This window comes from Toxotes jaculatrix, chromosome 8 (assembly GCF_017976425.1).
Source record: "Toxotes jaculatrix isolate fToxJac2 chromosome 8, fToxJac2.pri, whole genome shotgun sequence".
In the NCBI taxonomy this organism is placed as follows: Eukaryota; Metazoa; Chordata; class Actinopteri; family Toxotidae; genus Toxotes; species Toxotes jaculatrix.
The window spans coordinates 16604196-16623476 of NC_054401.1; positions in this window are offsets into that span (position 1 = coordinate 16604196).

The window sequence follows — 19281 nt, forward strand, 5'->3', positions numbered from 1 at the left end:
CACACTTCAGTTGATACCTATCTCATTGAAATTTGTTATCTTGGTGTTGCGCTATTTTTCAGGCAAGCAATCAGTAAAGTATGGAGGGAAAAATCTGACATAATTACAGTGTTGATGTTTGTCAGGTTAAGCCCAATTTAGCTCAGTCAATTTACCATGCTGTCATTCAGCGTGCGTCAAAACTGTTCCATTAAAAATATCATCTATTTTTTTTTCTTCCCTGTGTGTTTTAGCTCAGAATTTTTCTAAGATCTATCTACGTGTCAGTCAAAGCTGCAGCAGCTTCTTATGAGATTACAGAGACAATAATGTTGGAGGTGCAGTTAAAATATTTACAGGATCAAAGCACTCGTGTCACATTTGTTTTGGCAGTGACGTTAATTGACACGGGATGCAGTCAGTGACATAAAATATGAAAATACTGTGCTGTGTGTGTATGTAAGTGTGGCTGGAGGGGAGGGGGGACTGCTTAGCCTGAGGGCAGACACAGAGTAACAGAAGTGAATGACACTACCTTACAACTGAAGCCTGGCTGAAACAATGTCTATTAATAATGTGTGTGTGTGTGTGTGTGTGTGTTACTGCCCTAATTAGCAGCCACCACCACTCCGGCCCTACTTTACTTTGAAGAAACAGAGAAACAAGGACAGAAAATCCTTCTTTTTCTCTTCTTCTGCCGTTAACAGAGTCACTGTTTGCCCAAACTGTGACATTACCTTACAGTATACAAGGAGTATTGAACATGTGCACAGTTTGTTTAGTGTGTATACAGTTCAGTTTGCATATACAGAGCTTTGCATGCTGCTTCGGCCTTAGACAGCAAACACATGTCATAATGAATAATGCCTGAAGGATCATGATTCATTGTTTTTGGTGAATGAATCTGTTCTCTGCTGTGTGAAGATGCGTTTTCCCTTTTAACACCTATTTTCTGCTCCATTCTTCTTTAAACTAATTTTAAAGAAAGTCATCTGCTGGCATACTGACAAACCTTAACCATTATTCTGTTTACTGGACTTTGAGTCTCTTGTCAGAAGAACATCAGTTTTATGTCATGTTTAGCTCAATGGTCTACACTTTCCCTTAAAAGTTTATCATCAGAGCTCCTTTTTTTATTGCTGTTGCAGTTAAAATGATTGTTATGTTATGGCAGTGGAAATGTCCGTCATTTTAATCACAGCTATGACAACAGTAAATTTGACTCTTGATGAACACACAGTATTACAAACCGCAGTGTGTTCATACTGTTAACTGGCAGCCGGGTGGATTATGATTATGAAACTGCATATTTGCACATAAGTGTTAACATAAAATTTGTGAAAAACAAAGGTATCAAATTTCTTGCAACTAGGCCTAAGAGCAATTGCTGGATGCAAATGCATGCCCACATGGGTGTGACCAATTAATTTTTGCAATTTTGGTGACCAGCATGCTTTGTTGCTTTCTGTCTCCACCTCCCACCAATCCCTCTTTCTCTGTGTCTCACCCTGTCTTTCCATTTCTATAGGCTGAGGTCTGCTCACTGTGTGCTAAGCACTTCAGTGCCTTCTGGAACAGAGGGGAAAATGACTTGGCAAGCATATCCATTCTTGATGATATGTGGTGTGTGTGTGTGTGTGTGTGTGTGTGTGTACATGAGTCTTAATTCCAGCTTCGTCCAAGCATTTACTTTGGTGGCCCTTGTGCCTGCATTCAGTGATTGCTGGGTTTTTATCTACGCACACACATACACACAAACACAGACGCGCACACACACACCCCGTTGTCGCTGCAAAGCAAACTGGGAATTCACAGCCTACCGTGCGAGGGAGAGATTGGCTCTATTGAGTGTCTTGGTGGCTTGCCAGTTCTGTTTTTGAGTGTACGTCTTTGTGCGTCTGTGGTTTTGTGTCAGTGTGTGTATGTGTGTGTTTGATGGGCTTACACATCTTTGACTTTGAGCAGCTAAGGGTGTTTGTATTCACCAGCGGGACGGGGGGGGGGGGGGGGGGGGGCAAAGTCAACATTTTAGCTCTACACAACATTGTTCTTGAAAGCTCTTTAATAAGCACACAGAGACGTGGCAGTGCTGCAGTATTACTTGGTGTTAAAAGCTGTTATTAGTTTGAAGACAGTTTTAAAAACAGTACTATCTCTTAAGCTTTGAAAAAATACTTTAATGTCTCTTGATATGCCATTTGTCTAGGTTGTGTATTGTTTCCATAACAAAGTGTGAATTACATTTTCATTCAATTGATGTGTCTAAAGAAAATTAAAAAAAAAAGATGCTTTGGTTTGATAATCCTGAAATGATGTGATTCACTGTAAAACCTTGTGGACCAGCAGTCTTTCTCCCAAGAAAGACCAAGAGCATGTTAACTTACTGAAGAAAACTTTTCCTGAGGAGTTTCTCAAACTCCCATATGTTAGAAGTTTATGGTAGAATGGTAAGGGTTCATGGAAACTTAATGAAAAGCTTTTCATGAAACTCTCGAACATCTCAAAGTTCCTTTTTTTCCTTTTTAGATATAGATGTTGGCAGACAGACAAGTCACTTTTCAGAGGGGGTCAAAAAAAAGTAACTGTGAGAGGAAACTTTGGTCATTATCACAGTATAAGAGTTTTAGCAGGTTTTAGCTTAATGAACCATCTGAGCTGTTCTATCTCAACATTTTTCTTCAAACAGCAGGAATGTGCATTGCATCTATTTAAACAAGAATTATGAAATAAGTGAGAAGTCACCTTAAGGTCTCACGGCTGTTTTCCTTTTGCTAATGTTTGTGAGAGCACTTCAGATGGCAGCCATGAAACTTTTTAATGATGTTGTCATGGAAATAACTGTACATTGCCTGAGACTCCTGAGGGCTAGTTTGTTGCCATGGTGAAGTGTTCCCGTGGTGCTGTCTACACATGAAACAATGCCCATTTACATAACTACTTTGTTAATGTTTAATGACAACCTTCTTATACGTTTAAAGGGAGATTACTGTTTTCTGAGGGTGAGCCAGGTACTCTTGATAGATAATATTTTTTTCCCAGAGAGAAATACTATATTTAATGCTATAGTTGCTATTAATTAGTTGGTATAGGTGACCAGCATTACATCCTCCCATCTTGGACTAGAGGACAGGCAGTTCCTTACTAAAGGACTAAAGTTCCTTAGACCTAACAGCCCTATCCATCTTGTTTAAGTAACTAAATAATAAACTGATTTTAAATATTGAAGAGCAAACTCTTTTTCTCTCTTACTAAAGAGCCATTTATTCCACAAACACTGACAGAGATTTTAGCCATGCAAGCCACTTGGCTCCAGGGATGACAATGACAATCTGTCGGTCAGTCAGTGGATCCACTGCTTTGGTCCAGACTGAAATATCTCAAGAACTATTGGATGGATTGCTGTGAAATTTTGTGCAGACATTTATGCACATTTATCTCCAGAATTTGGTGATCCCCTGACTTTTCAGCTAGCGCCACCAGCTGGTCAAAGCTTTAAGCCAGTTTCTTGTATTGCCATCATGACACTTGTGGTTTTGACTGAAATATCTTGCCACAGACTTTGGTACACACTATGGTAAAACACTTTGCCAGCTAAACACTGTCACTTTAAGCATGTTAGCATGCTGACATTTGCATTTAATGCAAAGCATCACCGCAGTCTCACAGAGCAGCACTCATGGCTGTTAACTGTTAGTGTTGATAAACCTCATAAAACACACTTTAAAGCAATCACAGTAATAAACCTCACATCTGTTTGAAAGTGTTTTTCCTTCTCTGCGTGACTACATTTTTTCCTCTATTTCAGTGTGTCCTAATACTCTGGCTTAACCTGCTTGTAATTACAGGCACCATTCATTCACTCTATTGCCTGTTACCCCCACCCCCCTTTCTAATATTATGATGCGACCTTGTCATAAAATCTTTAGAATGAAAGAAGAAATCAATGGGAAGACATGTTTGGACTGAGGAAGGAAGCTGTCAACTGATGTTTGATGGAATTATAAAGACACGTGCACGCACACACTCAGGGTAACCAGATCCTGTAAATGATGGTGGAACTAATCTATTGACTGCTAATTAGAAATGACTGATAGGGAAGGAAGCGCAGGAGATGCGTATGTGAGGGCGGAGGGAATTCTTATGTGAGAATGAGCCATAAAAAAGCAATAAAAGTACATTCAAGAGAGAGAGCAACAGTCACAAGGACTGTGACTGCTGGCAGCTTCCTGCCAAGACTGACTAATGGAAACCAGCAGTAATTGAAGACGTGTCGCTCTGTTTGAACCCCATCACAGTCGAACCTCATGGACTGAATGGCCTTTTTCGAGAGTAGATGAGTCAAGTGTTCATAACTTGTGTCACGTCTCAGATTTGACTTCAAAAGGATCATGTGAAAAGTGTTACAGTGAAACTTATCTGATTATTGTGTTCACATGAACTTCTGTCCGACTTACAGTGAATACATTAATGCCCTCTCAAGACTGATAAACTAAATAAATTGTACAAACTGTATGAATAGTAAGCACTTACAAGACCTTTTCTTAGAACTGTTCTTCAGAGGGACCTCATGTATATTTGTTTTGCAGAGACAAACTTGATCTCACGGGCTCAGCATGTGCTTGACTTATCAGTGTTGAGAATGACGTGACTCTCCTCTTGACACTCTTGAACGTTGTAAACAGTGACTGAAAATAGGCTCTACCATTATTCTACAAATGCAAGATATGTTTTGTGCTTCAGATTTATTTAAAAATGTATTTTTAGCTGTTAACTAAGGAAAATCTTGACATATACATCACAAACACATATACATCTTGACATGGTTGTAACACCAACTATGCCTTCGTAGTTTGAAAATGAGCAGATAAGACCACTGATGACCTAGTGACAAGTGTGTTTGTTGTCCAGTTGGGTATGGGAAAAGTTCTGCCTGATGTCTGAATGAGTGAATTACTTACTGTACACACTGTACGAAATGACATTTCCCTCAATCAAAATCATCTGTGACTCTGCCAGACCGTAATATGTGAAGTGAAACTCTGAACTGGATTTTCTAAACAAAGTGTAAACAGGCAATATATCTTTTTTTTTCTTTTTTTCTTTTCTTTTTTTGGCCCCAGTCTGACCATTGACATTAACATTACAAATACATAAAAAACTTCAGTGTATGAGATAAAAATTAGGCTGAATCAATTCTGAGCCAAAACAGAAAAAAACAATACATGACACAATCAATATATATTTAACACCAGTATGTCTGATTTTGGTGAGATATACAATTACTAATAAGTTTTACATATTAAAGATGAATATATAAGTCTGTCTACTCAGCCAAAACTGGTATCTCCATCCATTTATGAACATTTACAGTGAGCTGTCACTGTTACTGACAGATCAGATGAACTGAACATCCCCTTGGTGTATCTCATCAACGTGACAGATTTTTTAGCTGTGTAAAACATGACTGTTCCAACCCTGCTGAACACCAGGGACAGACTTTCCAGTCCCGATAATCTCCTCTGCCTTGTTTATATGCTGAATGTCAGGAGAGCAAAGCTCACTAGTTGTTGTTTTTTTCCCAGTGACATTGACATCATGAGAAAGAGTCAGTGACTTATGGACTAAAGGAGAAATGCGGCATGTTGCATAACAGCACTCCAGCGGCAGCTCATCACTCTTTCTTTCCTCTGCTACTCCATCTTCCCTCTACCTCTACCTGTTCTGTTTTTTTCTTTGCTCCTCTTACTTGCTTACCTTACCTCCTCTTTTATTCATTCTCTTTCTTTTCATTCCTCATTTACTGTCCACCTATTTACTCTGTTTACTTGTCTTGTGTCATGGCGGTTTTCGTCCGCTTGCCCCTCGCACTTCTCTCTTCCTCGTTCATTTCCTCTTTGCTCTCTTCCTCTATTCCCTGCTTTTTCTTTTTCTGTTCCCGCTCCTTCTCTTGTTGATAGCTTCAGTTTATTTAATGTCAGCTCTGCCACCTCACCTCATCACTGCGAGACAAACAGATCTGAGCACAGGAGGGCGTGAGAGAGGAACAAAAGAAGAGGATAGGCTCAGACAGAAAGCAGAAAGGTAAAAATGGAAAACAAGCAAAAAAAAAAGAGAGATCAATAAATGTATAACAATGGTAAAGAGAGAGAGAGAAAAAAACTCACACTGGCAGAAGTGATACAAGAGAGTTTGCACTCAGCCTTCCCACATTCCTTTGCCTCTTACAGGAGAGGCAATTACAATTTCACAGGTTGAAATTAAAATCCCCCATGGTATGTGTGTGTGTGTTGTGTGTATGTGTGCGTGCGGGTGTGTACTCTATGAGATAGAGCAGGCTGTCAAAGTGATTTCAAGCTGTTTATAGCCTAAGCTCACAAAATGGATCCTCGTGCAGCAAAAGTGGGGAAAAAGAATCTAAACCACCCTCCCACCCCATTTATAAGAAAAAAAAAAAAAAAAAAAAGCTAAAACTAATTCCTTGAATATTAATTGCCTGGCTGGCTCTTGACGATCGGCTTAGTTATTTGTGATGAGACTGCAAAAGAAAAGTACCCATAATCCCTGTCTCTTTCTCTCTCCCTCTCCCCCATTCTGTCTACTGTCTGCATTAATATCTCTTTCTGCCCCTTCCTTTGCCCCTCTATAAATCATTTTCTCCCTCTGTCTTCCTCTTTCTTAGATTTTTTTTTTTTTTTTTTTTTTTTTTGACGAGTATCTTTAAGTTGGTTATAGCACTGTCATCTAATACCAAAGTTCTAATATCTAATTTCTCGTCCTGCTTTATTTACATCTCTGAAGATTTATGGCTCACGTCAGGTTTCATTTTCAAGCCCCAGAGTGTAGCTTGATTTATTCCCATTATAATAGTATCTCCACTTTCCAGTTCCTCTCTCAGATTCCTTACGGCGTACTGTGCAGGCTACAAGCGCTATATAATCTCTCTGAGTGTTCCTATCAGTCATCAGCGTTTATAGGGTATCAACCTTTATTCATCCAGGGAAAGTCAACTGAGCACACTTGCTTTTATTACAGCAGAGCTCTGGTTCACGTTCACAGCTGGGAACGAGAAAGTGCAGCTGCGTTCCTCTGTTCTGTCGTCCACTCAGATGCTCTCACTGCAGCGACTCTTTGCTCAAGGGCAAATGAACTGCGTCAGGTGAAGGAGGGAAAAGCGCAGAGACATGAGCAAGACTTAAACTCATTTGACCTGAAAATTTGATTTATGTGAGTCATCACTGATGCGACTAATGTGGTTCTAGTGACTTGAAAGAGACAGGCCCTGCTACCTGTGGATATGCGTTTAAGTCAGACAGGGTTCTGGCACTGGGGCCTGACACGCAATTAGATATGCTGAATGTAAGCCTGCCCCCTGTGTTTGTGTGTAAATGCATCTTGATATCAGTGTGACCTTTAGTTTATTAGCATACCAATGCCCCATGTTGTGTTTCTTGCTTGTAAAGATTTCTAAATTCAGAACACTAACCATGTCCCAGCTGCAGCTCTGCAATACTCCAGTGGTCATGCTTTCCTCCACATCATACACCAAGATAATTTGATTCACTTTAGATATTAATCTGAAACAGGGCACTTTTGTTCTGACTTAACTTGGATTGTAACATTTATGGCTGACATGAGGCTTGACACTAATGACATGACTTGGATTTCTGTAAGTCTGTAGTCCAAGGCCTGAATGTGGGAGAGCTGCAGAGGAGATGGTGGAGCAACGTGATTTGGAGCATGGAATCTGAAGTAGATCGTTGCATCACCAACATTAATATTTGTCTCCTTTTCTTTCTCTCTCTCTTTAAAGTGGACCCTTGGTGTGTTTTTGCAGTCTGCGTCTTCAACACATCTGTAGACATAAACAGCCCATGGATGTGTTCTCTAACTGACAGGTCAGACATTGGCTGTAACAACATGTCGTGCTCAATGTGTACAGAGTGTGTCTGTGTATGTGTGACAGATCAGACTTACCAGGAACTCAAACTGAGTCACTTATTTTCCTCCTGGCCTCCTTCTTTTTGCTCCTGTCTCTGTACATTAAGGCAGCAGAGACATGCAACTTTGGATAACAGCAAATTTTTTTTTCTACACAAGTTAAAATATTTTCAGCTTAAGCAGACATGTCTTTGCTTCCTAAGGTGAATCTGCATTTCCGCTTGACTTTGTAAACATTTACGCCATCTCTAAATTTCACTTCTCATTGCATCGAAACACATTGTAACAGCCCATAGTGCAACTGTAGGGCAGCATTCACACTTTGTTACCATTACGGCGATAAGACAAACTGAACCTGCTTTAGAGTGAACAGGTTTTTTTTTTTTTTTTTTCTCTGCATGGGCAGTGGGGAACAGCAGATAGAAATCCCACAGCAGCTGGGAGCTGTGTGATTACAGAATGCTTCGAGCAGGGCGCAGAAATTCTCTCCACTCACAGACTCTCTCCGATGCACACTGGCTTGGGACTTGAACAAGGTTGACTGGGTCAGACCTCTGGCGGATCCCTACTCACTCACTTTCATCTATATTTCTTAAAGATGTCCTCAGGATTTGAACCAGTTTAAGCCCTCTTCTCTAACCCGCAGGGCTCTTTAGCAGAGTGGATGTCTGGAGTTAGGGACGTCCTGTTGGAGGACATTTTCTCCCTGTTTGTCTGTCTGCCATGTTACAATACAGATGGGTGATTATTTTCAAAAGCCAATTTTACATAGATTCGTGTGGCAACCACAGAATAGATGGGGAACTTAACTTAACAAAAATTTGTGATAAGAACTTGTGTCAGTCTATCAGTTGTTGTCATTTACATAAACTCATGCCTCCTGTTGGCTGCTAGTGGCAGTGTGATGTACTGGCTTCGCCATGGGCTTTTACTGACAGTCCTGATGTACTTCCATAAGTGAGCAGTGCTTTGGGAAACACGCTCTCCTGTCTGATCAGTTATTTTGATTTTCACCATCTGCTACACCAGTCTCACCCATGGGACCCGTAATGTAGTAACTACTACTAAAATGTATTGGTAAGCAAATATGATTTATTTTTTTTCATTTCTTGATGCGAAATCTCAGTTTTACAGCTATTTCTGCAGAAAAAAATAATCTAGGCACTCCCAGGAGATTTGGTGGCTTCTAGAGCAAACCCAAACTGTGTCAAATAATATAACATCTCAAAAATACTCCACATGTGGGGTTAAGTGAGAGTGCAGTGCTTGTGGTAAATGTGTTTTTGCAGGGTGTTAATGTATAAACCCAGCTGAGCAGGGATCACGCTCTGCAGAGGACTGGCTTATGGAAAACATATTTTACCCAGCATGGGATGGTGTAAAAAAAAAGAAAAGAAAAGAAAAGCAGGCTTTAGCTTCCTCTCTCTCTCTCTCTCTCTCTCTCTCTCTCTCACTGCATCTCTCTCTCCATAGCTGAATAATATTGTTAAATATTAATCTAATATTAGATGCTGTACGATTAGTAACAGCACATCTTGCTGACCTGTGCTTTCTGCTTTTATGCTTCCTGCAATGCATGCCTATGTATGTGCATGTGTGTGTGTGTATGTGTCTGTGTGTATATACTCAGTGATGTTCAGGGCATTAAAGTGTGAAAGCGTTTCTAAATTGCTCTTAAATTGCTCTAGGGAGGGGTTAGGTGGATATACGCCCTGCAGGGCTAATGGAAGGAGCACCACTCGTAGGAAACTGCAGTCATAGCTGCACACAAAATGCAGTCTGTATGCATACATATACACAAATGCAAAGGGCGAACACACATGCTCTGCTTTCTCCATCATCTCAGCCAGACTGATCATCCTCCTCTGATCATCTTCCCCTTTTTGCCCTCCTCCTCCTCCTCCTTCTCCTCCTCCTCTTGCCCACCTCTTTTTGATACTCATAACTTCATTCTTCTCTTTTTCTCTTTCTCTCATCAGTATAAAAGAGGAAAACTTGATTTCTCCCACTCACTCACTCACTCTCTCACTCTCTCTCCTTTGTCCCCAACCCCCCCCCCCTTTTTTTTTTATCAGTCTCCCTACCCACTCAGGTTTAATCCTGTTAGTCACAGTAGATATATGGGGTCCTGCTCACTCTGTTTGACTCTCTTCCAGAGAGACATTCCCCTGAGAGACCCTATGGATTCAGTTGCACACACTCACACACATAGTGCACATATACACACACTTCTGCAGAGAAGCATGCGTTTATACAAATACACATATACATACATGGATACATCCACAGTCACTGCTGCGAATGTCTGGATAAAAATAAGTTTAAAATGAGGATTTTATGAAGTACTGAAAAAACTGGAAGCTCCATTTAAAATACATTATACAGTGCATTATGCAGTATATGCTGCCTTTTAAACAAATCTATATACTTTGTGCTGTTGACTGTGTCTTTGATGCATGAAATGAAACACTTACCCAGAAACCACCAATATGACCACAATCTCACATGGTCCTAAAATCACCTTAGGTGCATCCGTTTCCATTTATATTTCTTTTTGAATGTTTCTTTTGAAATTTGCTCTGGTCCGAGATTCTTCTCCACGCCACCACATACAGTTCACATCAGATTTCTTTATTTTTGAAATATTTGCCTACTAGTATCCACCGTATGAAGAACTTGATAGTTTTCAGTGTGATCCCCTCAGTGCAGTTATGCCGCAGACTATAAATCATGTATCCTAGGACTGCACTTAGTTTAGTCTAAAATAGATCAAAAGACAGAGACCAAACAGAGACTTGATTCAAACCCACTGAACGAGTGGAAGAGATCCTGCAGTTGATTTCCGCTGTCATGTCCGCCAGCTAAAACATTAACAGATCGCTCCCTAGGATTACTGCATCGTGTCAGGTCATTAAATCTAGAGTTCTCTAGTGAGTTAGTGTTCATCTATGAAATGTTTCAAAAGACAGGATGTACAGAGCGTGCCTTTGTAGTTCCTGTCCTAAATACACAAGTGAAAGGCTGGTGGAGGTGCACCAACTGTCAAACAACAGACCTTTTAAGTTTGCTGAAACATGCCAATGCAAAACAACCTCTCCTTGAGGTAAATTTTATGATCTGATCTAATCTTAATCCATTGGTTGTAACATTATTGGAAGTTCTGACATAAAAAGTTCATGGTTTTCATGGGGTTTTGATTCTTTCTTGACTTGGAGATACACAATGCCTCCCTCTGTTTTCTCAACTTACATTTTTTCCATTCCATAACCCCCTAATTTAAACAAATTTTTGTTTCTTTCATTTCACTCTTTATCCTTCTTTTATATGTATTTCTTTCTATAATTCTGTCTTTCCTTCTGTCTCACTAGTTCGCAGTCGGGGACATTTTTCTGCCTCATGCCCCATCAACAGAACAACAGAGGTCTGTGTGTGTGCGCACATGCGCTCCATTCTGATTCAGGCTGTGGGCCCCCCTCTCATTTTAATTAAAGAGCAGATGCTCTACCCCTGTCCCGTCTGCCATCCCCCCTTTGTGTGTGTGTGTGTGTGTGTGTGTGTGTGTGTGTGTGTGTGTGTGTGTGTGTGTGTGTGTGTGTGTGTGTGTGTGTGTGTGTGTGTGTGTGTGTGTGTGTGTGCGCGCGCGCGCGTGCGTGTGCTTGTCTTGTTTTGACCCAGCGTGCCCTCGCCATGTGCTAGTTTTAAGCTATATTGTACCCAGGACTGTTAGTGTCATTTGTACGGAAGATGAATTAGTCGGCGTGAGGGAGGAAGGGAGGACGTCTACACAACCGGTTCCACAAATAGGTTAAAAACTGTAAATTGTGTCATAAATGGTACAGCATCACTTTCCAAACAGATAGTAAAATTGAGTGTATCACACACACACACACACACACACACACACACACACACACACACACACACACACACACACACATTTTATGTACAAATACACACATGGGTTATACAGTATGTATCAGGGCATAGATGTAAAAATACCTGCATGATGATGACCTAGAATACAGATGAAGTTGTTTATGATCATTATAACAGGCTCTTTCGGGAAATCTTCTAGTTGTTCACTCTGAGCCCAAACATTAATTCCTGCAGGCTAAAACTATACTAAATGTGTGTGTGTGTGTGTGTGTGTGTGTGTGTGTGTTCAGTGAGAGAGAATCAGAGAGACCAGGCTGTGTATAAATATAGACAGCAGGGGAGCTAATTCTTAGCGGTTGCCTCCTGTTGCATCAGTTGACAGTCAACGGCTGGAGTCAGCTAAAGACCAGCTAATAACTTTGGTGATGAATGTGTTAGAGACTGGACACAAACACACACAACATCCTACATTCCTGGGAGCTAATGAAAAGGGAGGGTTATTTACTTGGTGAACTTATTTCCATTCACTTTACACACTATATATTACTGCTGTTATGCATCACATACCACTCTCTGCCAACCACTGATGTCGAGCACATATTTGTAAAAGGAAAATTGATCTTATGATGTATTTCGAAGGTTGACCTGGGGTCAACAAAAAGATTACTAATCATCTTCTGGGGATCAGAAATATCTGTGTCCAATTTCGTTGCGAACTGAGCGAGAACATGTTTCGTGGTCTGGACCAAGCTGGTAGATGGATGGACAGACAGACCAGTTAACATTGCATTGTTCTGGTTAATTAAACAAATTGAATGATCAGTTCAGAGTCAGTCAGTATGTTTGGATTCACACTTTAACTGGCTCTATAGCCTTGAATGGGACGTTGGAATAGAGCGAAGGATTCACTGTGTGACCTTCATTTTCCTCCCATCTTGCAGTAATTGTAAGGTCCTCTTGTCTCTGGTTGGTGTGTTTTGCCCTGTGCTATGAGAAACAGGGGACATTTTCTCTGCCACTGTGATGACAACAGTAATATATCGACTTACAAATGCTCTTAATGGAGCTGTTTGGCAGACAAAATAACTTTGTTAGTAAAGTTCAGGGTGTAACAGCTTCCTGTAAGCACATTAAGTCAAGGTTCTCTCTACTTGCCTGCTTCTATTCACCCTGTCTTTCAATGTGTAATTTATCTCTTGCCATGAACATAATGGTGAACATTTTCTTTTTGTGTGCTGTGTCACAAACAGAGGATGAATGGCATAAATGGCAATGGTGTGTGTGTGTGTGTCTGTGTGTCTGTGTCTGTGTCTGTGTGTAAGGGCATGTGTGTTTATGTGCATTGGTCGAGCGAGCGATTGAAACTTTAGTGGTTGATGTAACAGAATGGTAATTGAAATGTTGTTTTGGTACATTAAGCCCTTTTCCAAATGTGCTGTATTATGCCTGCAGTCCCTCTCAATCTCTCTTTCTCTCTCTCTCTCTCACACACACACACACAAACACACAAACACACACACACACACACACACACACAGACTTTCAGGCACAGGGCCCGTGTTGCTACCCAGAGATTTGGCAAGTCACTCAACTCAGGATCTATGCGTATGCGCGTGTGTGTGTTGCCAGGGCATTACAACATCTCTAATTCCCTCAGCCAACCAAATCACAGTAATGGATGTTGCTCTAGTTGTTTTTTCCAGCAGTTTTTCACACACCGAGGATGCACTGAAGAGCAAAGAAAGAAACAAAATCTGAAATCATTCAATAAGCTTGGAAGATAAGGAAAATATTTTACTCTATGGAAGCCTATAGGGGACTATATTAAACTGAAAACTGTAAACTAAATGTGAAAAAGCTTTTTTAATTTTCATTTTGAGGTTGTCATAGAACACCCATATGAAAATGAAAATCAAAATGTGATTTGGATTATTGCAGTTTCATTTAATGCTATTTTGGAGTTACATTTTCAAGTCTACATTATCATTTCAACATAGTCCCCTGTGCACCAGTTTGGTGGACATCATGGTCATGTCGCTGTAATTGCATGTGTATTGTGGTAGCAGAAAAACAGTGGAAACAAGTGAAGAGAAATGGGATAGATCCCTGGAATAAGGATAAAAATGTCTCCTTGTACCATTGGATGTCAGAATAAGGATGCAAAAAAAAGATGACCTTCATTTTTAAAGAATACTGTCATTGAAGAAGCTCTTAGAAGCTACACGCAGACATTTATGGTTGCAAGCCATTAAACAGACAGACTGAACTGATGAAATCTCCACTGCTTATCACACACAAAGGCAAAATCAGCGGTGTAGTTAATAATGAAAAATTATTAACATCACTAACAGCCACAAAGCTGGCGATCTCATTAGGCTGGTTTTTAATGCTAAACACCACTGACCAGCGTAATCAACATTATCATGTAAGCAGAAGTAGCATATAAACAAACCAAATTACCAAACATTCATGGATCCAGAGAGTTCAGATTTTATTCTTCTGCTGGCAAGCCATTCAAATAACTGGAGAAGGCACCTGACACCTCTAACTGTCACTTTCTGCCACCAGTTCGACAAAGCACATCAAAAAGCACAAAGCACATCATCGCATTTTACAGACACAAAAAAGATCTGTGGGCTTCCATACTACTCTGGGCTTTTGTGGATGTGGAAAGTTGGACTTGCCTTTTGTTCCAATGCAAAGAAAATCGAAAATATTACTTAATAAAAATTTAATGAAAGCTGTGATGCTGCTCTCTCGCTCTGTCTCTCTCACACACACAGATGTACATACCCTTGGCCCTCTCTGTTCCTTTCTGCTCTTTCTCCTATGGATCTTTTGATGTCTCCTGTGCTGTGGATCAATGGACAGACTTTCTTCCCTGTTGGATTGTGCACTGATCTGTTGTCGAAACAGGGCCAGTGGCAGGTCTGCTGGGAACATATACACATGCACACACACACAGACACGCACAGACACACACCAGATGCTGACTGGAAAGTACACTGTGATATATTGACAAGATAGGATTCTGCTGAATGAACCATGACCTCCTGAAAACCAATATGGCTGGCAGATTGACCTGGGGGAAGTTATCTGATTGGCAGATTCAATTTGAATTTTGATTTATTGACATTCTGTCTTCGGGAACTCTCTGTGTGTATAACATTATCAGAACATTATATGTCAAGCGTATGTGTGTTCAGATAAATTCAGATAATTAACCCACAGCTTATCAAAGAATAAAATGCATCTTTTAATTGTCAGCTTTGCCAAAGTTTATTTGGGATTTTTTTTTTTCTAAATAACATCAGTCCACTTCATGAGTCCTGGCATCATGAAACTTGCTCATCCTGCATTGTTTCATTCCCTTATAACATGCTAAAACACTCTCACTTCACAAAAGATGACACATATAAGATTTTGTATGATATATAAACTATATTTATAAGGCACGGATGCTGCAAAGTCTATGTATGTCGAATAATAAAAAGAACTAGCTTTAGTTGGCATTTACACTCCTAAAATTTAAATCCCTCTTCCACCTGTTGAAATAACACTGGTCAGAATTGTGTGTTTGTGTGTACACTTTCCTTTGTTGTTGATTAGGCGACAGCACATTAAGCAAGTTGTCTTAAACACATTTGTACTTCCACAGGCATTTGTGCTTGTATATGTTTTCAGTGTATGTGAAGCATTTTGCCATTTTTCAGTGTAGGGGATTACACTCTAACATATATGTTTATGAATCACACTCATATTTCCAATCCTCCTTTTGTATACTAAGGCTCCTTGTGAAATTCAATTTGTTTCCAATTGCTGTATTTATTAGAGGGCAAGGGGGAACAGCCTAACTCACAGCATGATACTTTTGATAAATAATTACAACCCTAACAGGATTTAGGAATGTAGCTGGAAGAAATTTCTATTTTAGATAACCTTCTAGTCATCTCCTCATACACACACACACACACACATCCACATACAAACAGGCAAGCCAATTAGATTCATATAATGTTATAAGGAGTGCTGTGATAATATTTATTGTTTAGGGTAAGTATTAATGCTTGTGTCTCATTAAGAGAAAATGGAGTGGGTTAATATTTCGTGCCCTGCGTGTGAGTTAATTCTTCAAAGCAGTGAATGCAATTTAACCTGAACTGCCTACAAATAACATGACACATTTACAGATTCAGTGGCATTTGTAATCATTTAGAGAGAGTTAAAGCTCTTGAATGGCCTGTAGTTCACCTTTATACATCAACTAGAAAACACATGAAAACACACGAATTACACATACAGTAACATTCATTGTTTGTACATTTTTACAAATAATGTGTAGGAGGTATGATAAAATGCAGATACACAGTTCTCAGTCTTGTAGCGCTATAACTAGATATAATTGCTGCGTACTGTGTGTAAACATCTAAAAGTGATGTTTCTTCCCATGTTATTTTGGCACTGGCTGTGCCTTGCATTTCTTTTCTGTGTTTCAGAGGTTGCATAACAAATTGTTTCAGCAGCTATGCAACCATTACAGAATCCTCTGCTTCGAGTGTCCTGCCCGCAGGCTGCCAGACTGCGCAGTCCTAGAAAATTGGATGTAAAATGTGCTTTTGGACCCTCTAACCACATGGCTGAATTGTATCATAGGCAAGAGACAGTCTGTGATATCCAAACGAGTATATTTGACAATATTGTTACAGGGCTTGTAATTCAGCCAAGCGAATAATAGAGCTGCTTTTGGGTACACTGTCATTTGAACACTGAACCAGTTTGGTCTTTGGCAGAGGAAGGTATTTATTATTACACTACTGGCAGCCAGTCACACCTTGGACATGAATGCTTTCTTTTGATTCCATAATACACATATTACAGCACATGTCAAAAGAGATGCAGCTGAGGCACAATATTGCCTAAAAAAGCAACAGGGGCAGGACACGGTATTTGTAAATATCACAACACATAATCAGGTTCATTGCCGCAGACACTCTTATCCTTGCTACATGTTTTGATTTGTTTGGTTCCAAAACCAAGGACTCACCTTTGAGCCCTTTTAAATGACCATTTTTTTCTGCTTTGGTTGACATTATGGAGACGAAACTCCAGAGGCACTGGATGACGTGGCCAAGAGCTCTGCTGCACCTGGTGCTCCTTTAAAGGAAGCAGTTTGAGATTGGGACTATTGAAACCAAATGAACCTGCCAAATGTTTTTTTTTTCTTCATTGTTTATCTGGTATAATGTGCATCAGATGACTCTTAATCCAATGGCAAATGCTGGCCAGGCAGATGTTTTGGTTCTGGAGATGGTATGAAGTTTATAAGAGTGTTTACTCACCAAAATCTGCATTCAGAGCCATACTAATGAAACCATTCAAATTAGAAAACATCAAGGGAATGGAAGTGAGAGATAAGCCTCTCCATATTTGAGGATCCACTTGTTTATTTGACAAAGCCTGCATGGTAGATTGCACACTACACAGAGTTTGCATGATTGACTACCATTTGGCAAACAACATAGCAGTCCTCCGTCCTGTAATTCTTTCTACACATCGGGACTGATTGACGGACTCGAGGTTTTGGGCAGGTTAATGCTTTTGCTGTTTATATTCCAAATACTGCACGTGTTAAGGTAAATATAGCTAAGATATAATCATGTTTTTCTATTAGTTCACCCGTTTTCTTAGTTTTGGCAGCAGAACAGTGTGTCTCTGTGCTCCTTCCTCAGTGGAGACAAAGATCTTTATCAAGTTAACATATGTGAAAAAATGTCAAATCCCATCTGTTAGGGGCTTCAAATATGGCACCTCTACCTTAAACATAACAACCTTTCTGCCGATATATAAAACTCTGATGTGATCTTAAATGTCAAGAGCTGAAATTATTCAGCTCCCAGCAATCAATAGGTGATATTTGTCCAAATGCATAGCTTCAAATGACAAGAGCAAGTGCCCTATGAGAGCTACATTTTACCCCCCTTACTGTATAAAATGACAGTGGTAGAGCTTTTGGAGATTTTGTACAGTTTTGTAAAGTGACATTATGTCTTTTCTATCTGCAGTTCTACATTCTTTCTTTTCATCTTCCTTCTTGCTCCACATATTTCTTAAAAAAAAAGGTTTTCAGTTTCTTTTAAGAAAGAACTTTAGTCAAGATAAAATTGAAAAACTTCTTGATGTGCCACATCTAATTCCATTTTATTTGCCCAGAATCAATGTGTGCTTTAGCAGTATCTTTTCAAACAATGAGCTTTCAATGCTTTTTTATGTTTACCCTCACTGAGAGAGTGAGATGTTTCCTCTCCTTGTGCCGCACCATGCTATTATTCTCAAAATGCATTATGCTTTTCTTTCTGGGAAAATCAGGGCTATTGTAAGTGCTAAATGACATTCAAAAAAAGCTCTAAAAACATAGTTGCACTTGATCAGAGCAATAATAACCCAAGAGACTGAGCAGAGCAATTAGAAAGAAGGACAAGGGGAACAGAGCTCCGTATTACCAGGAAGATACAAATGTGAGGATTTTGGGACCTTTCCCAATCTTGCTTAGTTGCAGAACTAATCTCTGTTCTCTGACCACTGACTGTCAAAACCTCTAAAAACATTTTGCTAGATTAAAGCAAGTAAAAGAGAAAAAAAAAATTACTTCAAAGTGTTTTGGATGTCAAATTTGCTGAGGACTTGAAAGCCCTGCCTGTGAGAGATATTGTGTCCTGCTAATGCCAAGTTACACTCATACATTTACATAGGCGTAGGTGATCAAATTTGATCTCCTGCCTGAGAAACCTCAAAGCAGTTGTTTTGGAAAATGATATTCATGAAAAGCAGTGAAAAACAGAGTTGCACTTGATCAGAGTAATAATGACCCTGAAGGCAGAGCAGAGCAATTAAAGGAGAGTCCAGGGGAGAGATGAGAACTATTAACAGCCACAGAGGACCTTCTCTCTCCTTCTCTCTCTCTCTCTCTCTCTCTCTCACTCTCTCTCTCTCAGCTGAGGCTAGCAAAGCTATGCACTGATGAAAACATTGCTGGAAATACTGGAAAAGCACTAATTACAGAGCGAGGGGGGTTATGAGGGGAGGGAAGGAGGGGAAAGAGATGAAAATCCCCTGTGCTTCAGAGACATTTCCTGTCCAATTTAATATGTTGCATCAGTTATTTTTGATCTGCTGTTTCTTGCATAAAATTGTACATTTTTACATCAAGTCACGATTCCACAGGGTTTGCTGATTGAACCCCATCCAAGTCACGTAAACTACAGTGAAACACGAAACTTGGCAGAGAAAATCCAACTGTGTAGGATGTTCTCAAAATGCCTCATTGTCAGTGAGATAATGACCTTGGGTGCCGAGTCTCTGTGAGCTAATGTCTAATTATTATTAATCATTGGGTTCCTTGCTGCTGAGAAAATACTAATTGATAATTTTTATATGGCATGAACTGATCGTTTATTGTTTGTCTGAGAAAAGAGAGACTGAGTTGGGTAC